The 18,505-nt window shown below is 38.2% G+C and overlaps 1 protein-coding gene across 2 annotated transcripts in view; it reads left to right on the top strand.

The window, feature by feature from the left end:
- Positions 1–18,505, top strand: part of LOC149205966 (superoxide dismutase [Fe], chloroplastic-like) — a 196,246-nt gene that overhangs the window by 90,002 nt on the left and 87,739 nt on the right. The window lies entirely within an intron of this gene.

Raw genomic sequence — 18,505 nt, 5'->3', positions numbered from 1 at the left:
GCGAAATTCTACGGAGGAGGGTTTTTGGTGTATTGTCGCACAAAGTGTCTAGGTAGCACAACAACGCTCAGATCGGGGGTTGTCACCCTGATCCCAAATCTCTCCGTTTAAGCTGTCTCCCTACAACAAGATAAGGGGGGTTAGACCCTATGGAAAAATGGAATGAAGAAGAACTAGTTGGGAACCAACCAGTTCGGGAGACATAGTGAAGCGATCAAGTACTTGATTAAGATTTAGCAAGACTTATAGGATTTGATTATATTTTAAACGATTGATACCAGTGCCTTATGGAGTCAACAATCTTGCTAGGGAAATTAAGACCAAGTAATCGATTAGCAATTACTGCTTAGATGAATGACTATCTTATATGAAATGCAGATCCTAAAACTAATGTGAGATGCAAGAATCTTGGTTAATTTTAGTTAAATGCCTATTTAAATGTGAATCCTTCAATCCTTTCTATGTTGAGCCTGATTTCGTAGTAATTGGCAGAGAGAAGATAAGGCGAAGCACAATAAGGTGTGATTAACGATACCTCTCCTGAAAATCTAACATACCCGGTGCCTCCGGCACTGCAAAGAGCTATGGTTTTGACGATTGCAAGGTCACCATTTTAAGTACTGTTAAAAACAAGCTTCTCAAGCAAAGATTGATGGGTACCTAATCCTCTATCGACCAACCTTATGCTTGGAAATAAATTTTAGTTATGCAAAACTAACTTAATATGCAAACGCACGAGATGATTAGAAAATGAGATGAAATTAGATTCACGGATGAAAAATGCTTATGCTACAATCTGATTCAGGGTTATATATCAAAGCCCTTAATTGTCAAAATGAATGTTCACTTCACTAGACAAAGATTGAAAGATAAACTTCTTAGAAATATCAGAATTAGACCACAAGCTTATTTCAAATCTTCTAGATTCCTTCAAATGCAATTATAGCTCAAAGAAAACAAAAACATCTTCACAAATTAATAACATATGCTCGAAAAATACTTAGTTTATGAAACAAAAGATATGCATTTTATCATAATTCCATGGCAGAGTACTTAATTTTCAGAAATTAGTTTTTAGGACAGCAATAAGAAAATCTTTATGACAACAACAATATGACAATGAAAACAGTAAGTTATCAATGATATCTTTATGCTAAAAATTTACCGAAATTTTTCCAAACTTGCCCACATGAATTATCAAAAAATTTCAGCCTGTTATGATGTGATTTCCAGAATTATATCAGATCTGATATACTTATTACAACCAACAATTAAAACATGAAATAAGCCTAATGATGAATGCCCAACTCAAGAAATTAATTCCTTAATGTATTAAACAACTTAGGAATTGATTTTAGGCTAACCTACATGAAATTTTGCCACTGTTGTATTTCAGACTTCAGAAACAGAATTATTCAGATATAACAGTCACCCAAAATGTAGATCTAAGCCAAATTTTCGATACACATCAAACATAAATGACTTATTAATGTATTTAGCAATTTTTTTAGTTAATTTCAAACCACTTAGATGTGTTTTTCACCACTACTAGAAATGTATATGACTGCTATAGCAAATAGTGAGGAAAAAGATGGTTTAGAGATCAAACACTTAGGCCCTAGGCCTTGAAGATCACTTGCCCAAGTTGCCAAAAAAAAATTCAATACCTGAAACACAAATTTTTACCAAATTTTCTACAAAATCCACCAATGATTAGCTTCAAAAAATTAAATATTCAAATCAGAAGTGGAGCAAGGGGAGTCTACGGCCCATGAGAGCTAGCACAGGGCCAATAGAACTAGCTTTGGGCTATGAGAAGACGGATCTGGGCTTAAGAGCCCCAAAACTTGAAACCCTTGTTCTGAAAAATTATTTTGCTTCAGATCTTTAGATTTATTGCAAAATCTTTAATGGTTGGCCCTGCAAACAAATTTCTGAGTCCAGATCTTGCCCTCTAGGGTCTAGATCTGGCCCAGATCTGAAGATCTCTTTGGATAAAATTTCAGATCTATGCTTGCAAACAATCTTTGAGCCCAGATCTTTCCCTCCAGGGTCTAGATCTAGCTCAGATCTGAAGATTTTCTTGGCTGATTTCTCAGATCTATTCCTGCACAAGTGAAAAGAGAAAAACCCAATACACTATATGTACAAAAATAGAGAAAATCCCAAAAACCCAAGTGTTAAAATTCAAAATTATGTTACAAAATTTCAGATCTATACGAGTAAATAACAAATCTATACAAATAATTTATACATCTATACAAATAATTTACAGATCTATCAGATCTGAGGAGTATGACTCCAACTCCACTCCCAGATCTGATAATTTAAGGCTCTTAATAGCAAGTTCTATCAAAATTTCCACAAAATATTTAAAAGATTTTGAAATTTTAGAGAGGTACTAGCCCAAAAACACCCTGCAGAAAAAAAGATTATCGTTAGATAAATGCTGAGGCTTATATGAAGTAGGCTCTTAAGAAAATATGTGTTGAGAGTTGGCTGGTCCAACCGAGGACTATCCCCAAACGTTCAATGAGACCTTGAGACATCTTCTCCAAACACTAGATCGACCATCAAATCAAGTAGAGAAATAGAACAACAATAAAATTATGAAGAAAAAGAGGTACTTGCTACTTCAATCAAAATTAAAAATGTTACCCTAGATCCAACAAACTGAATAAGATACCTGTATTCAGATTATTCTAAGAGAGCTATTGATTGATAGTTTTGACATAATATTAAGAAAAAATTAAAACAATGTTACCATAAATTCATGAAGAGGAACACTATAGCACGTTGAAACCCCAAAGACTTCTGCATTAATTCAAAAAAGTATACAAGAGAGCTTGAGAGCCTAGTACATGATTTAAAGATCGGATGAATTGACTGACAAATGACTTACTATTTAAAGACAAATCCTCCAACGGCTAGTTCGAGTGATCTTTGTCAAAGCAATCTCGACCGTTGATGAGGATCAAAATTTATTTGCTATTGATTGATAGTTTTGACATAATATTAAGAAAAAATTAAAACAATGTTACCATAAGTTCATGAAGAGGAACACTATAGCACGTTGAAACCCCAAAGACTTTTGCATTAATTCAAAAAAGTATACAAGAGAGCTTGAGAGCCTAGTACATGATTCAAAGATCGGATGAATTGACTGACAAATGACTTACTATTTAAAGACAAATCCTCCAACGGCTAGTTCGAGTGATCCTTGTCAAAGCAATTTCGACCGTTGATGAGGATCAAAATTTATTTTAATCTCATCCATCGAAATTTTAAATTCTTGAGGAAATTCAAATTTTTCAATAAAATGCATTTTAATTAATTCAAAAATTAAAATTTTGAATTAATTTCCTCAAAATTTTGACTTTGACTTAACCAGAGGGACCAAAGGCTTAACATTTAGCAAAATAATTAATTTACCTTAGTTCCGGGACCTTTTAAAATTTGAATTTTAAGGACCGACGAATTTTGCTTTCGGAGAATTTAAATTTACCTAGGACCTAGAATTAATTAAATTTTTGGCTTAGGATTTTAATTAATTTTTTGGCCAGAAAATTTAATTAATTAACCTATGAGGGGATAAATTATTTTTTCCAACCCTCAAGACACTTTACATCATAATTTTCATATTTTTACATCATAAGGGGGAAAACCCATTTGAAAAAGACCCTCATAGACTACCCATTTCTGCGACACAAATATAATCCAGTAGACCAAGCAATTTGTAATAAAATAACCTAACCAAATAGTTAGGATTATTCTCAAATCACTTTTACATAGACTCGATCTATAACACTAGGACTCGCCTAAGATCCCAGTGACAAAATCCATTCCGGCTTTGGGATAAGGCTGAAGGAAAACTCTGCCGACCATCCGAGAATGGATCGGTGAGACCAAAAACCTCCCGAAATGTAGATTGTCACCAGAAAAGTAGGTTTACCTAGGCAATTACATACATGACACGGGTCTACAGAGATTATTTACATTTTACACATGCAGAAAGGGTTTACAATATAACATGATGATCAGGCTGATGATGATAGTTGAATGGCATGGACATGTCGATTAGACGCTATCCCTTTTGCAAAAAAAAGGGGGTGTACTGCTATGGGTCATTGACACGTAGTGGTCAACATGGTGGTTTGAGAGCCTAAACATCAAGAGATAGGTCTTGACTACATGACCATCATTTTGGTGGGCACACTCAAATTTCCTCCATAAAATCTCTTGCCCAAGGTGTTGCCCTAAGAGGGAAATCCTAGTTTTTTCTCCCTTAACTTGAGGACTTTCTTTAAGGTTTCATGAGCCTTGTAATGGTTGGAATTCATCACAGGGAACCTTTTGTCTTTGGTCTTGACCTTTCGAACTCCCATTATCATCAAATACATCAAACCCTAGGTCTTGCACCTCCCTTTTCTAGGTCTTTTCATTGAGAGCGAATTGCTTCCTTAAAGAAGCCTTTGAACTTATATTGTGTCTCTCTCTTGAATGGCCCCTAGTGAGATCATCTTGTTGAAATATGTAGCTAGGTTCGGTCTTCATAATGACATATGTAATCATGATTTTATGTGTTTAATGGAAAGATAAAAATAAATTTATTCTTGTTATTCTCGAGGCATGGGTTCCATGCTCAACGAAATTTATTTTATAGGTCAAGCACCCATTGAGTGCTTCTAGTTTTTTCATAAAGTCAATTGAGTCATTGTCATGTATTGAAGACCCATTTGGGCATGTTACATATTGTAAAGAAAAATTTATTGAGTCAAAATAAAGTCAAAAGACCCTCCAAGACCTGGTCATGGCACAAAGATCAAGTTGGCCTACATGAAGGGACAAGTTTGCCTAAAGATAGCAATTCATACCCTTCAAAATCCTATATATAAGAAGGAGCTCGACCTCATTTGGACACACTCTCAAGCAAATTCGATCTCCTCAAGATAGAAGCTAGAAAAGGACGAAGAAGGAGAAGAAGAACAAGTTCGAAGTTTTTGGGCCTCTCTCTCTCTCTTTTGATAGGGTTTCTACAGTTACTGGGTAAGACGAAATTTGCAAGCTGCATCGAAGCTGTGAAGCTACAAGGTTGACGCTGCTTCAAGGTCGAAGCTGTGAAGCTGCTTGTAGGTCGAAGCTATGAAGTTGCTCGGTCGAAGTCGTTGACGCTGTTAGGTCGAAGTTGCAAAAATTGTTGTTGGGGTTGAAGTTGTTGCTGGAAGATTGAAATTTGTTGTTGGAACTTGTTCAAGAAGGAAAATTGACTTATCTTGGAGGGTCTTGGTCAAGGGTCATAGGTCTTGGAATTCGTCAATTGAAGTTCTACAAGAAGAGAAGAATTCTGGTGGGTTTTCCTTTCAGTTGGAGAGGTTTTGGCCTTGACTGATCGCCTATATCTTGTGTCCTATTGTCTCATTGTTCTTTATGATTTGGTAGCTGTTTGATGATAGAGAACACTAATAATAATAAAGGAAAGAAGAAGTTAATCAAGTAAAGTAAAAATACATCTCAAGCAATTACCAAAGTAAGAGAAATCACCTACACTTGCTGCCCCCTAGATTTCTCAACATGGTATCAGAGCTGAAGGTGACAAGGCAAGGAAAGGCAGCTTAAAGGATACTCGAGGGCCAAAGCACTAGAAGATCATCCAAAGAAGGGTTATACACTTGAAGCATTGCTGGGAAGCTCACACATCACCGTCGAAGAAGATAAAAGGATCGAAGTAATTTTGGGAATGTTTTGGGCTATTCTTGTTCACATGTTCGAGGAGATTAGGGCTCATTTGTTGCAACAGAAGCCGAATTATTACAGTCACCTAAGGAGGCAGAAAACAAGTTGAAGTCAAGCCATCTTGCAAGACGAGTTGCAAAAGAAGAAGCTTCTATCCAAGCGAAGAAGAGAGAAGAGTAAATCTTTGTCTTTCTCCCACACGTGTAAACACTAGGGTTTCTACAGTGACCGCAGTCAAATTGCAGGGGTCGAAAAAGAGGTCGAATAAGAAGTTGCAACTACAGGAAGGAAAATTTGACTAATGATGACTTTGAGAAAGGGAAGCTCATCAAGGAGAAGGCGTTGTCATCATCGTCAAGGAACCGACATGATCTCCCTCTCTTTGAAGGATCACTTTTGAAGGAAGACATCTTCTACTATCAACATCATCATCAAAATCAAGAAGGCATCAAGTTGAAGATATTGTCATCAAAAGGTATCTTCACAAGTATCATTATGTCGACATCTGAATCTATCAAAATGACTTCATTTTGCACGGAAAGCAACAAATTGGTTGGGTCATCAAACTTTCTTGAATGGAAGAAGAGGACAGATTTGCTCCTCATAGAAAAAAAAGTCATTAATCAAGTTGAGGGTTCAATCACTAAACCTCCAATGGAAAAAGCTCAAGGTCTGTAACGACCCATCTATAAATATAAAGAACACAAGAATAATAGCAGGCATACAGTACATACATATGATAGCTACATATGCATGTGTCGCATACACCGCACTAGTATTATATACTAAATTAACTATAAGTGCTAAATACCATGACACTTCTTTGAATAGAGGTTCTACTCATTCATCAATATTGCTTAATGTATGGGTAAATCTTAAAAGAGGACTATATAAATTATATATTCCAAATTATTGATAAAAATTATATTAATAAATTAATAAAATAAAATTTTAAAATATATATAAGAAATTAATTAAAAGGGGCTCTAAGTATAAAGTTATAATGTTATATTAAAAAAAATATATAATAAAACAATGTGATATATTAAATCATAATGTTTATAATGTTTAATGTGATATATTAAATCATAATGTGATATATACGATATAATGTTTATATTAAAAGAATATTTTAATAAAAATATAATATGATTTCAAAAATAAAACATATACATTCATGACCTTAAAAGAGATAAGGGAGGAATACGTAAGGGAGGAGCGTGTCACCAGCAGGATGAGCAGTGGGCTGCAGATGGAAGAGCGGCCACCGCCAAACAACAGGATAAAACCACGGGACAGTGATTTGGGAAGGAGGAGAAAACAGAGGGAAGAAATGTGAAGGAGGAGGAACATCATGTACGGAAATCATCCACAGGAAGAGCTTGAGTTGTTCTGAGGTTCTGGGCACGGGGGAATAGTCGGCTTCTGCTAAGAAGCTTACTGGATTGAGCAGCCAGGTTCTGCTCAGTTTGGCTGGGTGGATTCGGTCTTTTGGTAACTGTAGCAGCGTAGCCGGAGGCATCTTCAACTGCAGGGGCACAGGTAGGTACCTCAGCAGTTCTGTTAATTGATTTTGTAAGATTTCAGGAAATTGTTTACAGGTTCATGATATAAATCCCTTACTGTTTTTGTATCTGTTTACAGTCTTTACATTTGGTATCAGAGCCAAGTTTGCCCATGGTTCATTTAATAGATTTTCCAAGGAATAGACTACCTGATTTTCATTTCTATGCATATTCCTAATTCGGCTTGTTTTCACACAAGGTTCCATAGCGACATCGCATGGGAACTTGGCTAGCAAAATCAATGATTTTTTTTATATACTAAACCCATCTGCGCAATGTCACTCAGGACGGTCCACTTCAAGAACAAAGGTGCTCGACATAAATTGTCTACTAAATCATTCGCTCATGTTTGCTTTCAGAGTATGTTTTCCTTTCTTGGCCATAGGAAATAAAAGCTTTAAAGCCTACTCGACCTTGGCTCAAGATACTAAGGTTGTGGCAAGTTTGTGATGAACTTAGGTAAACATTTATATTCTGGCATCTCCGATAGTACTAGTTTAGAAAAAAAAAACACTTTGCTTCCTTAGTCCATCATAATGCGCAGAGGTACATTGAGAAGTAATGAATTAACAGAGAAGGAAAGCCATTCTCAAGTCTCGAGCTGAGTCTCATTCAGGAATCACTTTCAGGTAATGAAAGTAAAGGAATATCAGACGCTGAAAGAGACAGTTAAAACATGCTTATCAACAATGTTTATGCATCTTCAAAAGGGCATGGAGATAAATTTATGTACGCAGAGTCAAGGAAAAAATAATTTTCTGCATCAGGTGACGTTTCAACAGTTTCAAACAGAAAATTCAACAGAAATAAAATTCAACAGAGAGTTACACAATGCGTAGGGCCGGTAAGGTCGAAAGGGTTTAACCTGCTCTGATACCAAATGTAAAGACCATAAAAAATGCAAAAACAGTAAGGATTTATATCATGAACCTGTAAACAATTTCCTGAAATCTTACAAAATCAATTAACAAAACTGCTGAGGTACCTACCTGTGCCCCTGTGGTTGAAGATGCCTCCGGTTGCGTTGCTACAGTTACCAAAAGACCGAATCCACCTAGCCAAACTGAGCAGAACCTGGCTGCTCAATCCAGTAAGCTTCTTAGCAGAAGCCAACTGTTCCCCTGTGCCCAGAACCTCAGAACAACTCAAGCTCTTCCTGTGGATGATTTCATGATGTTCCTCCTCCTTCACATTTCTTCCCTCTGTTTTCTCCTCCTTCCCAAATCACTGTCCCGTGGTTTTATCCTGTTGTTTGGCGGTGGCTGCTCTTCCATCTGCAGCCCACCGCTCAGCCTGCTGGTGACACGCTCCTCCCTTACGTATTCCTCCCTTATCTCTTTTAAGGTCGTGAATGTATATGTTTTATGTTTTGAAATCATATTATATTTTTATTAAAATATTCTTTTAATATAAACATTATATCGTATATATCACATTATGATTTAATATATCACATTTTATTTTTATTTTTATTTTTATTTTTTATTTATTTATTTTTTTTATACTTGAGGAATCAGCAACGACGATGGTATCGTACTTGCGTTACACAGGGTCGAATCCCATCGGCTACCTCTATAACCTCTAGGAGAGTCCGCCTAGGCCGCCTTGAACGTCCCTCAGGTATTCTTGGGGTTTGAACTTGTGACCTGCATAGCTGCACGAACGACTTAACAAATCGTTCACTTGCCACTAGACCAAACCCCCACGGCCAATATATCACATTAAACATTATAAACATTATGATTTAATATATCACATTAAACATTATAAATATTATGATTTAATATATCATATATTAAATCATAATGTGTATAATGTTTAATGTGATATATTGTTTTATTATATATATATATATATATTTCAATATAACATTATAACTTTATACTTAGAGCCCCTTTTAATTAATTTCTTATATATATTTTAAAAATTTATTTTATTAATTTATTAATATAATTTTTATCAATAATCAGGAATATATAATTTATATAGTCCTCTTTTAAGGTTTACCCATACATTAAGCAATATTGATGAATGAGTAGAACCTCTATTCAAAGAAGTGTCATGGTATTTAGCACTTATAGTTAATTTAGTATATAATACTAGTACGGTGTATGCGACACATGCATATGTAGCTATCATATGTATGTGCTATATGCCTGCTATTATTCTTGCGTTCTTTATATTTATAGATGGGTTGTTACAAGGTCTAGCGAAGTACATGAAAGGGGAAGCAAGGGCTCAAAGGATCCTTATAGAATCCATCAAAGATCCCCTCGTACCATATTTATTAGAGTTGGAGACATTAAAAGAAATATACAAGAAGCTAGTAGAATAGCCTCATACTTTATGAAGGTATTAGAAATAAGAGACAAACTACAAGAGTTTGGAGAAATAATGTCTGATAAAGAAATGACCCCCATAGTACTCAATGCACTACCAGAGGAATGGGGCAACTTTACATCAAGCATTTATGGAAATAAGGAAGCTACACCATTCATTGAACTTTGGTCATTATGTAATATTGAAGAAACCAGATTGAAGGAAAAAAGTGATGTGGGATCAAATGAACAAGTTCAAGCATTTGCTGCCATGGCTAAGAGAAAAGGAAAGTTTGGGAAGTTTGATCTTTAGAAAAAGAAGAAGAATATGGCAAAGATCCAATGCTATGGCTCTCAAGAATATGGGCACTACAAGAGAGATTGTCCAAATTTCAGGAAGGACAACAAGAGGAAAGAAATGAGGCTCATATCACTGAATATTTGGAAGAACCTGATGAGAAGAAATCCAAAGGGATAGATCTTCACTATTAGGGTTTCTCCAATACATAGCAAGGAGAAGTGGAAGATGAAAAGGCTTCCACCATGGCAGTCAAGATGAGAAGCATTATGACGAGATGCATCGTAGTAGAAGATGGCATCATATTAGAAGCATACGATTAAAGCAAGAGCAACATACGATTAAAGCAAGAGCTCGAGACATTCTTATAAAAGCTTGAAAGATAGCTGAAGTAGAAGTCTACATGATTGTAGCAGTGATCATAGAAGAAAGTAGCTCTTGGTAACCTCATTGAAAAATATAAGTAGTACTTATGGTTAGAAGAAAGTCATCTAGTGTAGAGCTCATCATACATCATTAGGAAGAAGCATTTGCAGGATGAGGATAATCAAGATCCTCTATTGGAATCTTCATTCGAAGGTTCATCTCTTGGAAGAAGCAAGTGTCTCGTTGAGAATTCCACCTTGTATGGGATTCATTGTTTGGAAGAATGATGGTATGATGACAAAGGAATGTAGCATGTCAAGATGGTTGGAGTACTCTCAATCAAGGAAAGGAAGTTGCTAAAGGAAGCCTAGATGACCAAAAGCAGGAGAGAGGTATGTTACTATTTATGCATGTATTTAATTGAGTCAAGTCATCATATGGTTGCATGGGTAAATTTTTTATCTCACAAGTGTTGAAAAATGTGACTAAGTTCGGTCTTCATAAATGTATTTGAGATGTACTTATCAAAAGAATGAAGAAAATATTTTTATTATTATTTCTATGACTTATTAAAGCATGGGTTTCATGCTTGGGTCATCATATTTTAGGTCAAATTCCCCATTGAGGACTTCTAGGATTTATTCTGAGTCATTTGAGTCATTGTACATTAAAATAGATCCTTCTTGGGCTTTCAAATCATGTAAAAAAAATATTTTTGAGTAAAAAATGAATTTAGTCTCCTCCACACCAAGTCGGCCTCAAGGAAAGTAATTCGACCTCCCTGGAAGGCTATATATACAAGGAAATTCGAATTCATTTGGAGCATCTCACTCTCTCACACATAGTTCGATTTCTGAAGCTGGAAGCTGGGAAGTGCGAAGTTGAGAAAGGGCTAGAAGAAGAGATGGAAAGGAGTGTGAGTTTCTGGAGGAAGATAGAAGACCTCAAGATTGAAATTTTGGGACAACTCTCACTCACTTCTGAGGTGTATCAAGGGAGATCGAAGTTTTCCTAGTCTGGTCGAAGCTGCTGCTGCTACTGCTACTGGGTCGAAGTTGCTACTAGGTTGACGCTGCTAGGTTGAAGTTGCTTTTGAAGGGTTATCATCTGCAAGAATACTTGAGGGCTGACTTGGTGTGGAGGAAGTCTCTGTCTGGGTCTAGAGTCTTGGATTATCTCGAGAAACTATTGAAGGAAGAATTGTTGACTGGGTTTTCCCCTAGATAGGGGTTTTGCCCTGGCTGTCCACCTACATCTGCTGTTCTTGTGTTATTGTTTTGGTAATTGCTTAATGAACTAAAAGATAAAAGAAGAACATAAAGATAGAAGAATCACAAGTAATTATCTATATAAGAAAATCTTTCTGCCTTTATGATTTTCTAACAATGAGCATGATCAAAGAAAAGGGATCTCCTCCTTTGGAAAGATGCATGAGGGCATGGTTCACATATTGACTAGATGAAATCAACATAATATATCCTCATATGGAATATGAGGTGATTGACAAAGATGAAGGAACTATGGATGAAAGTTCCCGAGGAGCAATATGTGAAGAAAGAAAGAAGAGATCGCGAAAGATGCAACTATGAGCATGTAGAAAAAGGAAATCAACATTCGATGACTAGGAGAATTGACCATGACATTTCCTTGGAAAAGGTTTGAAGACTCTGATGAAGTTTGGAAAGAAAGGAGACCCTTGACATTGAATATTTTGGAGATGTGTCAATATGTATGCAAGATGTTGATGTTGCTACAAACAATGTCATGATGAAAGGCCATCACAAAAGGTAAATTTGATATCATCATTTCTAATTTTTGAAAAACATCTAGATGGATTGATACAGGGCTATTAGAAGAAAGTTGTAGATGTCATCTACAACTAAGCACTCATGTGGTTGGATGGAAGATCCTGAAGGAAACATGACGTGGAAGAGGTCGCTGTACGAAGGAAAGCCATATGTGGATTAGAAGATCACTTTCCGATAAGGGAAAGGATGACATGACTGACTTGAGGAAAGTGATGGATGGTCTATGCTGTTGATTTGGGGTAGCAACGGATGTGATCTAAGTTTCAAATTTTGCAGGGAGGCTTGGGCATAGGTTTTCCAAAGAACCCAGAAAGTGTTTTGAGAAATTCCAGCCAAAAGTGATTTTATTAAAATAATTAATATTTTTAATTGGGTTCCTAAGTCTAAACTTAAGAAAATTAAATTATTAATGGGTATTAATCTAATCAGGGGTGAAACTTCTAGAAAAAGACACGGATCAAGTCAAAATGATCTGAGCCTTTGATTATGATTTAATCTAGGCCGTTGGTTGTCCAATACGAAGATATAAGAAGGGGCTTAAGGGTCATTTGGACAAGACAGAGAGATCAAGGAAATTGATTTTCTGAAGTGAGAAGTTCTGAGGAGGAAAAATCAATTGAGGAGATTTCTTGTAGCAGAGGGGCAGTGAGAATCTGGAAGAAGGGGATTTCGGAGAGTACGAGGCAGAGGGAGAACATAAAGACGTCTAGAGGAAGGTTGATGTTGGCCCACGCAGTGCTAACGTAGAGGCAGTGCAGTCCTTGAGGGGAAGTCGAGTTTCCTACTAAGGGAAGTCAAAATTCAGTTGCTGGAAGCTGGGGTGTGAATTCGGGAGGCAGAAGGTTGATTTCTCAGCCAACAGAGGATCTAGAGGAGAGGCAACGTAATACCTAAGAGGGGTGGCGCAGTTCTGCGCGGAGGCCACATAGAGGGTGACACAAAGCCTCCAGAGCATCAAGATCAGTCACTGATTCTCCAGTGACAGGGTGAGATCATTTCACTAGTCTTTTGTTCAGTATTCTCTCTGTGTCAAATTGCTAGTTAAGCATCCTAGAATTTTACTCAGATTTCTTCTGCATAATAATAAAACCGTCAGAGTTGCTGCACCGGTTTTCCCGCATTGGGTTTTTCCGGGGACTTTTGTCCAAAAATAACAGTGTCCTATGTGTTTGTATTTTCTTTGCTCAATTTCTATGTTTCAGAATCATATTTAATTGGTGTAGGCTGCTTCATTAATTTACTTCAATGTTTCATGAAGAAATTTGAAATAAGCTTGTAATATAATTTACAATCTAGGTGAAGTAGATTCGGTTGGTTGTTGTAGGAGCTGCGTCACCCTCCTAGTGAGCCTTCCCAACTCAAAAATCGATCTGCTGAATTGATGCCCAATCTGCCTCACAGAAACCCCAGCGCTGCCTCTATGTGACTGCGTCAGCTCTCCAGCTTCTGCATCACCATCCTAGAGCTGCGTTGTCTCTCTTTGGTGCTGCGTTGCCTCTTTGTTATGTATTCTCAGCATTGGACAAAAGTCCCGCTGTTGAACTGCCCCTCTCTGCACTAGAACCTTACTTCGAAATTCTCAGCAAACCACGCCCCAAAATTTCGATCTAGCTCAAGTGTTGCTCTCATTGTGTGTGTTCTCCAACTGGCCCCAAGCCTTCCTTTATACTTTTCCTGTTGAGAAATCAACGACCGTGATCTAATTTCTAATCAACGACTAAGATTAAATTAGACTTTATCCTCGTCACTTAGAAGCTTCTCAGCCATATTTACATTAATTCACTTTAACTATTTTAATTTCCGAAGTTTTAAGTTAGACACCATTAAAAATAATTAATTATTTAAATAACATGCACTTCGGGTGGAATTTCTCCAAACGATTTCTGGGTCTTGGAGATCTCATGTGTTCTAGCCCCTCCACAAAATTTCGGAGCTAGAGCACATCCGATGCTACCCAAAAAATCAACACTATTGAGCTTGGAGACACTTGTACATGCCAAAGCCCACTATGAAAGGGCATGCCACCATGAAGTGCCCCATTGATCCCATGACTTGTAAGCTTTATTACTTGATTATTCTAATGACTTGTTGTATTGGAGGGCAAGGGGATGCATTGGATTTTACGCAGGATTGCAGGTGGGTCTTCTTTTGGGGCTTGTTCTCCCTATACGGGGTCCTAGCCCTCTAGAGGGCCACATTGGCACTTGTAGGGTGAGCGTTGAGAGCCATGGGCCTCCACCAAAGCAGATATCACTTCATGGATCCCAACAACGCTTATGGATTGCTCGTGTTCCACCTTTTGGATGAGGATGATGCACCTGGTTCACCAAGCCCAACCAGACCCAGAATTGCACCATACACTTGGCAGATGTTCGAGGATGTCTCCCGCTGCAGAGGGAGGGCTTATGTCATTACTCCACCATTATTGATGGCCTGCAGGCATATTCGATCGATTTGGAGACCCATGAGGAAGTTCTTGTGTCCCCACACCCACTTGGGAGCACCACATGTTCTTGTTTGGAAAACAAGGGGCCAACCCATTGTCCACTATGCTTGGAGTCCATTTCTACATCATGGCACCCCTTGGACTTCATTAGGCCTCCTCAAAGGCCCAATGACTCACTTTGTTGACCATTCGACCCTCTTGAGAGGTTTCTCTTTACATTATTGAGCTATTTGGTGGGTTTGTCACCAAAAGTTTTGTTATTATGCACATTATTTTATTTTAGGGGCTAAATTGGGCCTAATTAGCTAAATTGAATTCATTAGGAAGTGTATAGATACAAGTGTGATGAATCATTTTGATCATCATCACTTGGATTGGGTTATCTTCTCTTGTGAGATTTTCGCTATACTTGGAGGACAAGTTTGGACAAAAGAATGAATTTTGATGTTTGGATCTCTTTCTTTTTGTCTTAGAGCTTCACTATTGGCATATGTTGATGATTTGATATACTCTTTCTTACATGTAAGTGCTATTTTAATGCTATTCTTGTTATTTACTTTTGTTACATGCATGTTGCTAGGATTTTCTCTATGCTAGGCTGAAATTTAGTGCTTTTCTCATGCGAAATTGTGGAAATTTGATCTTTTATAGCGTTGCGTCATGCTATGGGCCATGTATGAATGGGTGAATGATCCTAGAGATAATTTATGTTAAATACATCTCGATAAGTCATCATTTATTGCTAACCGAATTATAAAGTCTTTGCAATAATAATGCTCATGCTCTAAATGCTATGCAAAGTTGTTGAAGGCCTCCTTGATTGGGTGAATTCTTCCTAAACCATAAATTCTCCTCGACTCCATCTCTCCCAAAGGGCAAGGCACTAATCCTCTATTGGTGATTGTTTTCAACGCTTATTCTTTTCACCTCCCTCTTCTTCTAGGCCTAGCCTACATAGGTCACCTAGGGTATCAATTATTTCACAATCTAGCCATCCAAACACTTCGTTTTTTGGTCCATAATTGCGCCGAGGTTTGCTCTAGAGGCCCTCCAAATTGGAAGCAAATTCGACGGTGGGATCTCGAGATGTAGCATGCCCTATCTCGGGGACCATTTCTTGCCATAGTTTTCCCTTGGCTAGTGTCCTCATTAGGATCATTGAATTCAAACCACAAAGAAAATGTGTCCTTTGATCTTCTTCTCCTCCCGAATTAGGTGAAGCCCCACATTGGGTGATCAACTTCATACCCTTAACTTGATTTTGTGCCCACTTGGTCCCATGTGGTCTCGAAACTTTTTGAAGCCAATTTCACAAAGACCGCTTGGAAACCAAGTTTTTCACAAGGATTTCTAGGACTAGGTATCTCCTTTACACGTCTTATCCTTAAACCCTAGCCCTTAACATCCCCTTGGCCCTTTCTAGAGAGCCTTACACCTTGCTACTCAAGTAAGAAAGCCATACATTTGATCCCCTCTTGTGAGTAGGCCATTGGAATCACCTTTTATTCCTCTCATTGACATACTCATTATTGTGATTCCCATTATACCGGGTCCCCTCCCATTGGTGAAAGTCCATAAAGAGTAGGGAGCCTTAGCTAAGGTGACAATGGGCTATCGCTCCATTGTTGCCCTTGACCTAGTAGTTTCCCTATAAGAACCCCTCCTAGGACCCCTGCGAGTTTGAGCAGTAACAAGTACCATGGTCCCTACAAGGTGTTGCAGAGGATTGGACCTATGGCTTGCAAACTTGATTTGCCTCTTATTACCACACAATCTCACACCCAAAGATGTAAAGTGCTAACTTGGTGAAGATTTGTGGAACTAGGAGGTTGGCCACTGTCACTTTACCAACTCTCCTTTACACGTTAGGCTAGGGTAAATGGAATCCTAAGAAAGGGGGGCTTCCCCATAGATTACTAGGTTCATTTCAATGCGTATGGAATGGAGTAAAGGGAACCTAACAATAACACAACAAATGGAAAATGAAACCCCTAGCCACCCTTGGCTAAGGGTTAACCATTAGCCACCCATACCAAGGGAGAAAACACCTTTGCGAGGACTTGGTCCTGATTTTGGAAGGGGATCGTTGTTTGAAGTATTAAATTGCCCTTAACATTCAAATTTGGTTCACTTAGATGCATTATTGATCTTAGTCTCTGATGGATGGTTGCTTTCACTAGAATCCATTTTGTTATTGCCAGGTGGTTCAACAGCCCAGGATTTGGGCACCCACTCCACAGGTACCCAAGCCTTCTAGAGAAGTACATGGCCTAGGCAGGTATAGCTTTGAGACACTGGAGTCTCCTCACAACATTAGCAAATGACACATGTCCCAGAGTACCTTCAAGACCCAGCATGTTGGTCTACTTTGACTTGGTTTTGAGGATTCTTCATGATGGCATAACTGGACCCAATATGCTTCCGGGTTGGCCTTGACACAACTTGATGGGCTGGAGTTGATTAAGAGCCTAGATGAGGATGGTCTCCTATTGAGAGACTAGCGAGGGCTTGTTGCACTAGAAGAAGCCCTAACATTGGAGAGAAGGAGTCCTTATTTGATAGTTGGAGACCCATGAAGACCACTTGATGGTGCCCCAACTGCCCTTGGGACCCCACAGGAGATATTGAGGTGGATTTGAGGGTCATCCCTCAAATCTTGGATCACCCATGCATATACACAATTTCACAACTCATCACACTTTGTCATGTTATTTGGAGCATTAATTATGGATGGTGTCAGCATTTAGAGAGGCTATGACTCATATGTGTGGGTTATTATTACTAGTTTGTCTTTTTTTCCATTGGAAAAATCGTAATCTTTCATTAACTTTGAAAAATTACATATTGTAGATGCATTTTGCATATGCTGTAAGTTCTTCTGCCACATGTGGGTATAGCTATATATCTATTCTGTCTGTTCGAAAGCAGAAATCATCACGCAGGATGTTCCTTGTTGGTCTGTTATATATATACATATTGCCACGCAGGGCGTCTAGTAAGTGATATTATCAGCTATGTACAAAAAGTTCAAAAAGTATCATTTTTCAGATCTGTATCTCATGGGCTGGCTGCCTTGTGATAGTGTGTATCTATGTACGGACGATGGTAGTAGTGGTATGCATTTGTTCCTCGCTGCTCCTGAATCATCCACTCTCCTCTGGGAAGTGCCGTGGCCTCCTTGGATAGTTGGTCGGCACTGCTGTTGTGTTCCCTGTAGATATGATGACAAGTGATGTCAATAAATTGTGCCTTCAGTAAATTAATATCATCCAAAATGTTGCTGAGAGTGTGTGTGTGGCAAACAGTAATATTGTTGAACCAATCAATGACAATCTTCGAATCTCCATATATATGAATATGCATGCAGTTGTGCCCCAATGCAAAATGCAAGAGGTGACAGAGGGTGATAATCTCAGCAAAATTATTTGTGCCAGTTCCCAACCCCAGTTTTACTTTGAAGAAATGCTGTTCATTGATGAATAATAGGAAGCCTCCCCCACAACCCTGCTGTTGGGCTGCGCCATCGAAGAATGCCCATGGAGTGCTATGTTCTATTTGCGGAGGGTCACGCGGTCTTCTAGATCTAGGCTGCGGCGGCTCAGGCAGCTCATTATAGGCCGATATGATGAGGGCAGTAAGATGCGGCCAGTTCACAGGTTTATCTTCGAAGATCGTTCGATTTCGTGCAAGCCATAGGTACCAGCAAATAATGATAGGCAGGCTTTGTAGCTTGGAGTTTTTGTGATTGTAAAACCAAGTTTCCCAGGTTCGAATTATATCATCTCCCTCCCATTTGCCTGTGTGTTGAATAGAGGATGATACAGATTGCCATAAAGACGTTAATGAAGAGCAGTTTATGAACAAATGAACGCTCGATTCGGAGGTAAGTTTGCACAGGGTGCACCAGGTCGGTCCATAGACTGCACGACGCATGAGATATTCCCCAGTGGGGACAACTCCTTTTAAGATAC

Source organism: Pinus tabuliformis, chromosome 1_2 (assembly GCF_031772625.1).
Source record: "Pinus tabuliformis cultivar Carrire ecotype Pingquan chromosome 1_2, CPIR1, whole genome shotgun sequence".
Lineage (NCBI taxonomy): Eukaryota > Viridiplantae > Streptophyta > Pinopsida > Pinales > Pinaceae > Pinus > Pinus tabuliformis.
This window is presented reverse-complemented; position numbering and strand designations above follow the sequence as displayed.